At 47.9% G+C, this 9945-nt stretch overlaps 1 pseudogene; it reads right to left on the bottom strand.

The window, feature by feature from the left end:
* Positions 1-3904: 3904 nt before the first annotated feature.
* LOC102974111 (60S ribosomal protein L14-like) lies at positions 3905-4550 on the bottom strand (annotated as a pseudogene).
* Positions 4551-9945: the final 5395 nt, after the last annotated feature.

Below are 9945 nucleotides of genomic sequence, written 5' to 3'. Positions count from 1 at the left end.
AGGAAGGGTGAGGTTACAAAGGGGACAGTGCAGGACTTCCCTGGCGGTGCAGTGGTTAAGAATCTGCCTGCCAATGCAGGAGACATGGGTTCGAGCTCTGGTCTGAGAAGATCCCATATGCCACAGAGCAACTGAGCCTGCCTCTAGAGCCCTTGAGTCACAACTACTGAAGCCTGCGCGCCTAGAGCCCATGCTCCACAACAAGAGAAGCCACTGCAATGAGAAGCCTGCCCACCGCAATGAAGAGTGGCCCCGGCTCGCCACAACTAGAGAAAGCCCGTGTGCAGCAACGAAGACCCAATGCAACCAAAAATTAATTAATTAATTAATTATTTTTAAAAGGGAGCAGTGCAAGGGAATTTTGTCAAGTGAAGGAACTGTTCTATATCCTGACTGCAGTGATGTTTATACACATGTTAATATGCACAGAGCTGCATAACAAAGGAAAAAGTCAATTCCGCTTTACAATAATTAAAAAAATTTTAATGCAAATAAAGAAAATCCTGCCAGATCCTCAGCTGTCCTCAGTTGGCCCATAAGACCCTGCTGTGTTTGGGGCTCTGAATCAAGGTGTTATGTCTGAACCTGCTCCAAGCTAGAGATTCTCAGAAAAATGCACAAGGCTGAATATCTTGCAAATGATTTCTGAGGTCTGCAGCCCACCCAGGGGCCCTTCCTTTTGGAGCCCCACTTTGTCCACAGGACCCCAGGTCAAAATCTAGTGACTCTTCAGATCCACCAGCACCTTATTCACCTGTGGCTCTTCCCATGATTCCACCTCAGCAACGACCCCCTCAGTCACCCTGACACTTAGCCAGAAATTGGTACATCTTTCTCTACTCCTTCCTCTCCCTTCCTCCAATCGGTCACCTAGATCTGTTGACCTTACCTCCTGAATGCCTCCCAAAACTTCTTCCAAAATATCTGCCCCAGAAATATAGCTGACAAAGGACCCATGGTCCAGCATATATAAAGAGTTCCTACAAATCAACAAGAAAAAGGCAGAAACCCCAAGGGGGAAATGGGCCCCTCACAAAAGGTTATCTCCAAATGGCCAATCAATTGAACCATTTCTTGTGGAGGCAGCAGGAAAAGTGGAGAGTGGGTTTTAAAAGGAAATAACTTTCTGAGAAGTACCAAAGAACCAGCTATAAGGACTTGGTTGAAGTTCATAACAGTGAAAAGTTAGAAGCCACTGGAATGTCCATCTGTGGGGGAGTAGAGAAATGGAAAGGAAAATAGTCCTGTGATGGAATATTATGCACAAGTGAAAAGGGAAAAATATCTCCTCTCATCTCTGTCTCTACATAAGTGTATCTCAAAAAGATACTGCTGAGAGACTTCCCTGGTGGCACAGTGGTTAAGAATCCACCTGCCAATGCAGGGGACATGGGTTCGAGCCCTAGTCCAGGAAGATCCCACATGCTGTGGAGCAACTAAGCCCATGCTCCATGACTACTGAGCCTGTGTGCCACAACTACTAAAGCCCACATGCCTAGAGCCCGTGCTCTGCAACAAGAGAAGCCACTTCAATGAGAAGCCCGCGCACTGCAACAAAGAGTAACCCCTGCTCGCCACAACTAGAGAAAGCCTGCGCGCAGCAACAAAGACCCAACACAGCCTAATTAATTAATTAATTTTTTAAAAAATTAAAAGAAAATACTCCTGAGTGAAAACAAAAAATAAGTTGTGTGATGATAGTACAGTGTGATACTATTTATATAAATTAAACACACATGTGGGTTGTTTCCAGATACTTCTCTGTCTGTGGAAGTAAATACAGATTATGGAAGTGGTTGTCCCTGCTGGGAGTGCAATGATTTTATTCTAGGTGCTTGTGTCTTTCAAGTATGTCTCCCCCACAGTGGTCAGAGAGATCATGTCACTGTAGATCCAGAGTAGAATGTAACCTGATGATCAATGCAGCCAGGCACATCAGTGTGATGGAGGTGGCCAAAGGGACCAGAGGGACTAGAGTGAAGATGGTCCTGATGCCACTATATGTCCAGCATATATAAAGAGCCCTTACAAATCAACAAGAAAAAAGGCATAAATGTCATAGGAAAAATGGACCTTTCACAAAAGGTAATCTCCAAATGGCCAATAAATAAAAAGATGCTTGACATCATGAGTCATCAGGGAAACGCCAGTTGAAACCAAAATGTCATGACACCTGCTAGAATGGCTGACGTGAGAAAGACCATACCAAGTGATGCTTCTACACTGCTGGTAGGAGAGTAAAACGACACAACCACTTTGGAAAACTGTTTGGCAGGATCCACAAAGCTGAATCAACATCTACTCTATGGCTTCTAGGAATAAAGTCAAAGGAAATGTGGACTTACCTTCACTGAAAAACCTACGAGAATATTCCTAACACCTCTGCTTGTAACAACCCCAAACTGGAAACCATCTGAATGCCCAACAAAAGGCTGTGTCAATAAATTGTGATGATTTCACAAAATGGAATACTATATCGCAGTGATTCTCAACCTGGGGTGATTTTTACCCCTAATGGGACATTCGGCCACATCTACAGACATTTTTGGTAGTCGGAACTTGGGGGGAGGGGCACGTGTTACAGTCAATCCCGTGCTGCTCAGCATCCTACAATGCATGGGACACACCAAGAAGCATTCAGACTCAAATGTTAGTAGTGGTTGAGAAACTCTACAACAATGAACAAGAATTATCACCCAGAACAAGGGAGAGAAAACTCACCAACCCAGTGCTGCCTGAAAGAAGCCATAAAGTCCGGCCTCTATGGGAAAAGAATCTAAAAAAAGAGTGGATATGTGTGTATGTATAACTGATTCACTGTGCCGTACACCTGAAACTAACACAACATTGTAATTCAACTATACGCCAATAAAAAATTTTTAAATAAATAAATAAAATAAAATTGGACACCCAACCTCAAAAAAAAAAAAAAGTCCAAATGACAAGCAAAGTGATTCTATGATATTCAAAGTCAAGTTAGGGGTTACCCTGGGGGTGCGTGGGGCACCGGTCACAGGGAGTGACAGAGACACAGCAGAGGCTTCAGAGGGCTGGTGATGTTCTGTCCTTGATCGGGGTGCTATACAAACATGTTCATGTTGTGAAAACTTTGCAACGTATGTCTGTGACCTGTGCTTTTCTTTTTGGCATGCGTGCTATATTTGAATGAAAGGTTCTAAAAGTTAAAAATCCCCTCCTTCCTTCCACCCCTCTGCCCTATTCAGGTCTTATCAACTTTGTACTGGGTGATTTCCCCTACCTCTCCCCTCTTCCCCAGCCCGTCCTCCAGACAGCAGCCAGGGGAGTTCCTAGGACACACTTATAAGACCATGTCCCTCCCTGCTTTAAACCCTTCCATGACTCCCTATTGCTCCCAAGACTAGATCCAAGCCTTTAAGGACTTTCTTGGCGCCAGCTCTGCTTCTTTTGCAGTCTCCTATCTACCTGCCCTCTCTCTGCTCCTTGCACCATTAACGAGCATCTCAGAGCATGCTGCTTCAAACCTCCAAGTCTTTGCACCCACTGTCCTCTGCCTGCCAGCCTGACTACCCCAAAACACTCTTGCCCTCCAAGGTTCAGCCCTGATGCCCCTGCTCCAGAAGGCTCTCTCTGCTCATAACTGGGGGTCAGGAGGCTTTTGGATCAGAGATGATTTTCGGGGTTTGGGGGGTTTTTTTTCAGTTTTTCCTCTGTCTTTTTTTTTTAACATCTTTATTGGAGTAGAGTTGCTTTACAATGGTGTGTTAGTTTCTGCTTTATAACAAAGTGAAGCAGCTATACATATACATATATCCCCATATCTCCTCCCTCTTGCATCTCCCTCCCACCCTCCCTATTCCACCCCTCATTTTTTTTTTTTTTTCAAAAAGAACCTTTATCCTGCTTATAACAGCCTCTTATGCTCTCATGCTTTCTTTGCCTTTGGAGCAGGTGCTTTCTGGCCTGGAGCTTTCTGACCCTTCTGAGCTTTTGGAGGTGGTGCTGCCTTCTGGCCTACAGCTTTCTGGGCAGGAACCTTCTGGGCTGGAGCCTTCTTACCCGTAGCGGTCATCTTTTTTGCTGGAACCTTGGCAGCAGCTGCCGTAGCTGCCTCCTTAGCAGCAAGTGCTTACTTGGGAGAAGCCTTCAGGAGAGCTGCCTTTTGAAGTTTCTTAACTTCAAGCTTGATAGTCTGTTCCTCATTTTCCTTGCTTTCATGACTTTATAACGATCAAATTCTGTCATCTTGGCTTTTTCTCTGGCTTCGATCTTCTTGGCCCACCTTGTGGCTGCCCACTTTGCATTGATATCTGCCTTCTCCCAGGCTTCTTGGACATACTTCTGCCGGGAACTGTATGGGAACTTGAGGATGAAGTCAGTGAGCTGCATGCATTTGAAAGGCATAGCCTGTCTCCTTACTTGAGTGCAAGGTCCATCCACCAAAGCCCTGTTCTGATCAATAACATCTACAATCGCGACCAGCCTCCCGGCATGAGGCCCAAAGGAGACGTAGGCCACCCGGCCAACCTCCACGAAGCGCCTGAACACCATACTGGCGGCATTCGGCGAAAAGGAAAGACCACCCCATATTTTTGTTTTGTTTGTTTGTTTGTTTTGGGTTTTTTTGGCCGCGCTTTTTTTTTTTTTTTTTTTTTTTTGTGGTATGCGGGCCTCCCTCTGCTGTGGCCTCTCCCGTTGCGGACCGGACGCGCAGGCTCAGCGGCCATGGCTCACGGGCCCAGCCACTCCGCGGCACGTGGGATCCTCCCAGACCGGGGCGCGAACCCGGTTCCCCTGCATCGGCAGGCGGACGCGCAACCGCTGCGCCACCAGGGAAGCCCCTGGCCGCGCTTTTTTGCCAGGCTTTCGGGATCCTACTTCCCTGACCAGGGATCGAACCTGTGCCTCCTGAAGTGGAAGCACAGAATCCTAGCCACTGGACCACCAGGGAAGTCCCCAGACTCCTGGACTGGGAAGAACTGAGAAATCCTGGGCTTTGAACAAAGACTGCCCCTTCCCCAGTGGGGAAGGGTGAGGCAGGGACCCCAAAGGTCCCGAGCTTGAACCCTGCCCCTCTTCTTTACCTGCAGCCCCAGTCCCCTCCCCTCCTCTGCCCAGCCAGCTCTCAGCTACCTCCTCCCATCACCATTTCCTGAGGATTCCCCACCCCCACTCTGTAGCGCAGCAAAAGGGGAAGTGGGGTTGGGTGGGGAAGTTTCCAGGGAGGTAAATTTAGGTCAGTCCCACCAGCAGGTCACACCAGTGCTCCCACAGACCCCTGGGAGACTCAACCAGGCCTGTCTCCTGCTACCCCTGCCTCTCAGCCCATAGCCTCACCGGAACAGACACCAGGCAGGCCCACTGCCAGCAGAGCGGAAACACATCACCCAGGTTCCAGCCCCAGCTCAGCCATTCACAGGCTGTGTGACCTTGGGCAAGTGCCCTAACCTCTCTGTGCCTCAGGTTCCTTACTTGCAAAAGCATAGGAGTACTCATCTCACAGGGCTGTTGAGGGATCAGATGAGTTCATTTAAAATAATGACTGGGGCTTCCCTGGTGGCACAGTGGTTAAGAATCCACCTGCCAATGCAGGGGACATGGGTTCGAACCCTGGTCCAGGAAGATCCCACATGCCGCGGAGCAGCTAAGCCCGTACACCGCAACTACTGAGCCTGCGCTCTAGAGCCGGTGAGCCACAACTACTGAGCCTGCGTGCCTAGAGCCCGTGCTCCGCAGCAAGAGAAGCCACCGCAGGGAGAAGCCCGCGTGCAGCAACGCAGCCAAAAATAAATAAATAAATTTATTTTTAAAAATAAAATAAAATAATGTCTGCCATGTAAATGCCCCGTGATGCTTTCTGGCTAATGTTATTATTTTGAATAGGCGAGAAACGGAGGACAAGCCCTGCATTTGAGAAATAATCAGTAAATGCCATTTTCCCCTCACCAGTCCTCCTCTTTTTCCTCTCGCTGCTCCTGCCCCAGCAAGCTCTGGAGGCCAAGCTCAAAGTCTGAATTGATCCTTCACCTGCTGACCTTCAGCCCCATCTGTCCAGCAAAGTTGTTCAGCGGCCTCCCTTGCCTGGGTGCTGAGGGTGGTCCCTGCCGTTTGGGGGCCCATCCCCTCTCCTCTTGACCTCGCCCACAGAGGCAGGCAGCCACGGGGCCTCCTACCACCCCACACCTCTACCCCGGGCTGACACTAGGGACACGCAGACAGACACAAGGAATCTCCAGTGCATGCCTCCCACGGACACCTGGACATCTCCTGTCCAATCCAGCCCCTTCCCTCCCAACCTGCTGGGGCCCTGCACTCCCCACTCAGGGACACCCAGCTGGCTACCAGGCCACAGAGAGACATGGTGCTAGGTGCACAGTCAAGGCCTGTCCTGCAATCTCCCTCCCACCCCTCTCTCCTTCCTTTCCCCAGTCCCTCCAGCATCCAGACACCCTCATCTCAGAAAACAGGCCCCTTTCACTCTGTTCTCTCCGTGCACTGCCCATGTTGAGCCCCGTGACCCTCCAGATTGCTAATCAGAGCATGATGCCCTCCTATGAAAACCGACGGTGGCTCCAGGAAGTCTGAGCCCCAGGGCCCCCAGGCCTGAGTGGACAGCCTCCCCCAGGCTGTCCCCTTGGGTCACACTGGGCTTTTGTTTTCAGTGGAACCCCCTCTTGCCCATCCCTCTGCATCCCTGCCCACCTGTCCCTTCAGCTGAGGGACATTCAGTCCTCGGGAAGGTTATCCCGACCTCCTAGCCACATCCTGGACATCCTGTTCTCACCCACACACCCCCCACACACCCACCACGTTGATCTGGAATTACCAAGGGGCCTCCTCATTAGCTTCAGCTCACAGGCCCCAGAGAAAAGCCCCTGCAATTAACACTGGCACCAAAACCCCAGAGCGAGGAAAAAAAAGGGTTGATTGGAACGAACCATAACTTTCAAAACAGAGTCCAAATTATGACAAGGAATTCATTCACTTTATAGTGAACAAGGTGTGGGTTATAACTGAAACTACAGGTAATCCTTGAAACAAATTCATTGGGTGCTGTTTTTTGGAGGGTGGGGCATTCCCCCCCATGAATTTGTATTTAATAATTCACATGTAATCTTCCAACAGCATTCTGGAAAGAGTCATTTTGGGGGAGAAAGACACACACACACACACACACACACACACACACAAAGAAAACAAAACAAAAAAACACTTGGAGCGTATGGTGAGTTGAAATGTGTCCCCCGCAAAAAGACAGGTTGAAATCCTAACCTCCAGTACCTCTGAATGTGACCTTATTTGGAAATAGGTTCTTTTAAAAAGATATTTATTTGTTTATTTGGTTGCACCGGGTCTTAGTTGCGGCTCGTGGGCTCCTTCGTTGTGGCACATGGGCTCCTTAGTTGTGGCATGCAAACTCTTAGTTGCGGCATGCATGTGAGGTCTAGTTCCCTGACCAGGGATCAAACCTGGGCCCCCTGCATCAGGAGCGCGGAGTCCTAACTACTGCACCACCAGGGAAGTCCCTGGAACTGGAGTCTTTGCAGATGTAATCAAGGTAGGATGAGGTCATCTTGGGGTAGAGTGGGCCCTAAATCCAATGACTGGTGTATTTATAAGAGAAATTTGGATACAGCAAAACACACACACAGAGAAGTGAAGACAGGCAGAAACTGGATTGATGCTGCAAGCCAAGGAACGCCTAGCAGTGCTGGCAGCCGCCAGAAACTAGGCAGAGGCAGGAAAGATCCTTCCCTAGAGCCTTCGGAGGTAGCGTGTCCCTGCCAACACCTTGATTTTGTTTGTTTGTTTGTTTGTTTTGGCCGCACTGTAAGGCTTGCGGGATCTTAGTTCCCTGACTGGGGATCGAACCCGTGCCCCCTGCAGTGGAAGCGCAGAGTCCTAACCACTGGACCACCAAGTCTTTCTCTGTCAATGACTTATCAGCGTTTTTGGTCCCTTTCTACAGCCTCTTCTGTCTACCGATTGGAATCTCACCAGGTTGCAAGATTTGTCATATCGTTTTGCAATCGACTCGCACTGTGTTAGCATTGTGTTTTTGTGGAATGTTTATAACATCCCACAACCAGAGAATGACTGATTCCCACCCCATCCCCCCGCAAAAGTCATGTTCCATGGGTGTGGCTCAGTTCTGGGAAAAAACTTGGAGGTTTGAGTGGGGGCCAATTTCCTAAATTATCAATTTAGTAGGAAACAGTTTTCATATTGTGACAATTCTGATGTCTCTCCACATTTCAAAACTACCCTCCTTGAAGATGTGACAGCTCTAAGGATCTCCCCAAAACTGCATCTAAAAAGATGGATGATGCAAGTGATCTTGGGACAGCTGGGAACACAAACCTGGATCCCTTGGGGCTTCCCTGGTGGCGCAGTGGTTGCGCGTCCGCCTGCCGATGCAGGGGAACCGGGTTCGCGCCCCGGTCTGGGAGGATCCCACGTGCCGCGGAGCGGCTGGGCCCGTGAGCCGTGGCCGCTGAGCCTGCGCGTCCGGAGCCTGTGCTCCGCAACGGGAGAGGCCACAACAAAGGGAGGCCCGCATACAACAACAACAAAAAAAAACAAAAAAAAACAAACAAAAAAAACCTGGATCCCTACTTCACACCACACCTCAGCATAAATTCCTGATGGATCAAAGTTTTACATGGGGAAAATCAGATCATAAAAGCACTATGAAGAAAACACATGGGGACTCTTTAAAAATAACAATTTGAGAGTAGGTCAGGCTTTTTATTTTTGGCTGTGCTGCAAGGCATGTGGGATCTTAGTTCCCCAACCAGGGATTGAACCCAGGTCCTTGGCAGTGAAAGTGCTGAGTCCTAAACACTGGACTGCAGGGAATTCCCTGTAAGGTCTTTCTAAGAAAAATAAATTAAACATAAAAACCGCAAAAGAAAAAGGTGGATAAGTCCAGCTTCCTAAAATCCAAATAGACTTGTGGGGAGAAAACATTATAAACAAGGTGAAAATACAACGGGGGGCGGGTACAGATATATTTATAATAGAATGCTACTCAGCCATAAAAGAGAATGAAATGCCATTTGCCGCAACATGGATGGACCTAGAGATTCTCATACCAAGTGAAGTAAGTCAGACAGAGAAAGACAAATATTATATGATATCACTTATATGTGGAATCTAAAATATGACTCAAATGAACTTATCTATGGAACAGAAACAGACTCACAGACATAGAGAATAGATTTGTGGTTTCCAAGGCGGTGGGGAGGGATGGATTGGGAGTTTGGGATTAGCAGATGCAAACTAATACATAGAGAATGGATAAACAACAAGGTCCTACTGTATAGCACAGGGAACTATATTCAATATCCTGTGATACACCATAATGGAAAATAATATAAAAAAGAATGTATATATACATATAACTGAATCGCTTTGCTGTAAAGCAGAAATTAATACAACATTGTAAATTAACTATATTTCAATAAAGTAAATTTAAAAAAATGCAACTGGGGTGAGTGTGGATATTACAGCTCATATCAGAGAATAAGTAATTTCCTTAATATTAAAAAGAGTTTCTAGGTGTATTTTATCATAAGTTTTAAAGCCCCTCTAAGTAAAACAAAACAAAACTAAAGAAAAAATTTTTTTCCAGGAAAAGAATATAGAGATACACCTTTTAAAGGCTGAGAAGGGGTTTCCCTGGTGGCGCAGTGGTTGAGAGTCTGCCTGACAATGCAGGGGACATGGGTTTGAGCCCTGGTCTGGGAGGATCCCACATGCCGCGGAGCAACTAGGCCCGTGAGCCACAACTACTGAGCCTGCGCGTCCGGAGCCTGTGCTCCGCAACGGGAGAGGCCGCGACAGTGAGAGGCCCGCGCACCGCGATGAAGAGTGGACCCCGCTCTCCGCAACTGGAGAAAGCCCTCGCACAGAAACGAAGACCCAACACAGCCAAAAATAAATAAATAAATAAATTTATTTAAT

Source organism: Physeter macrocephalus, unplaced genomic scaffold (genome assembly GCF_002837175.3).
Source record: "Physeter macrocephalus isolate SW-GA unplaced genomic scaffold, ASM283717v5 random_122, whole genome shotgun sequence".
Lineage (NCBI taxonomy): Eukaryota > Metazoa > Chordata > Mammalia > Artiodactyla > Physeteridae > Physeter > Physeter macrocephalus.
The sequence above is the reverse complement of the archived record's forward strand: the minus strand, read 5'-3'. Positions and strand labels throughout refer to the sequence as shown.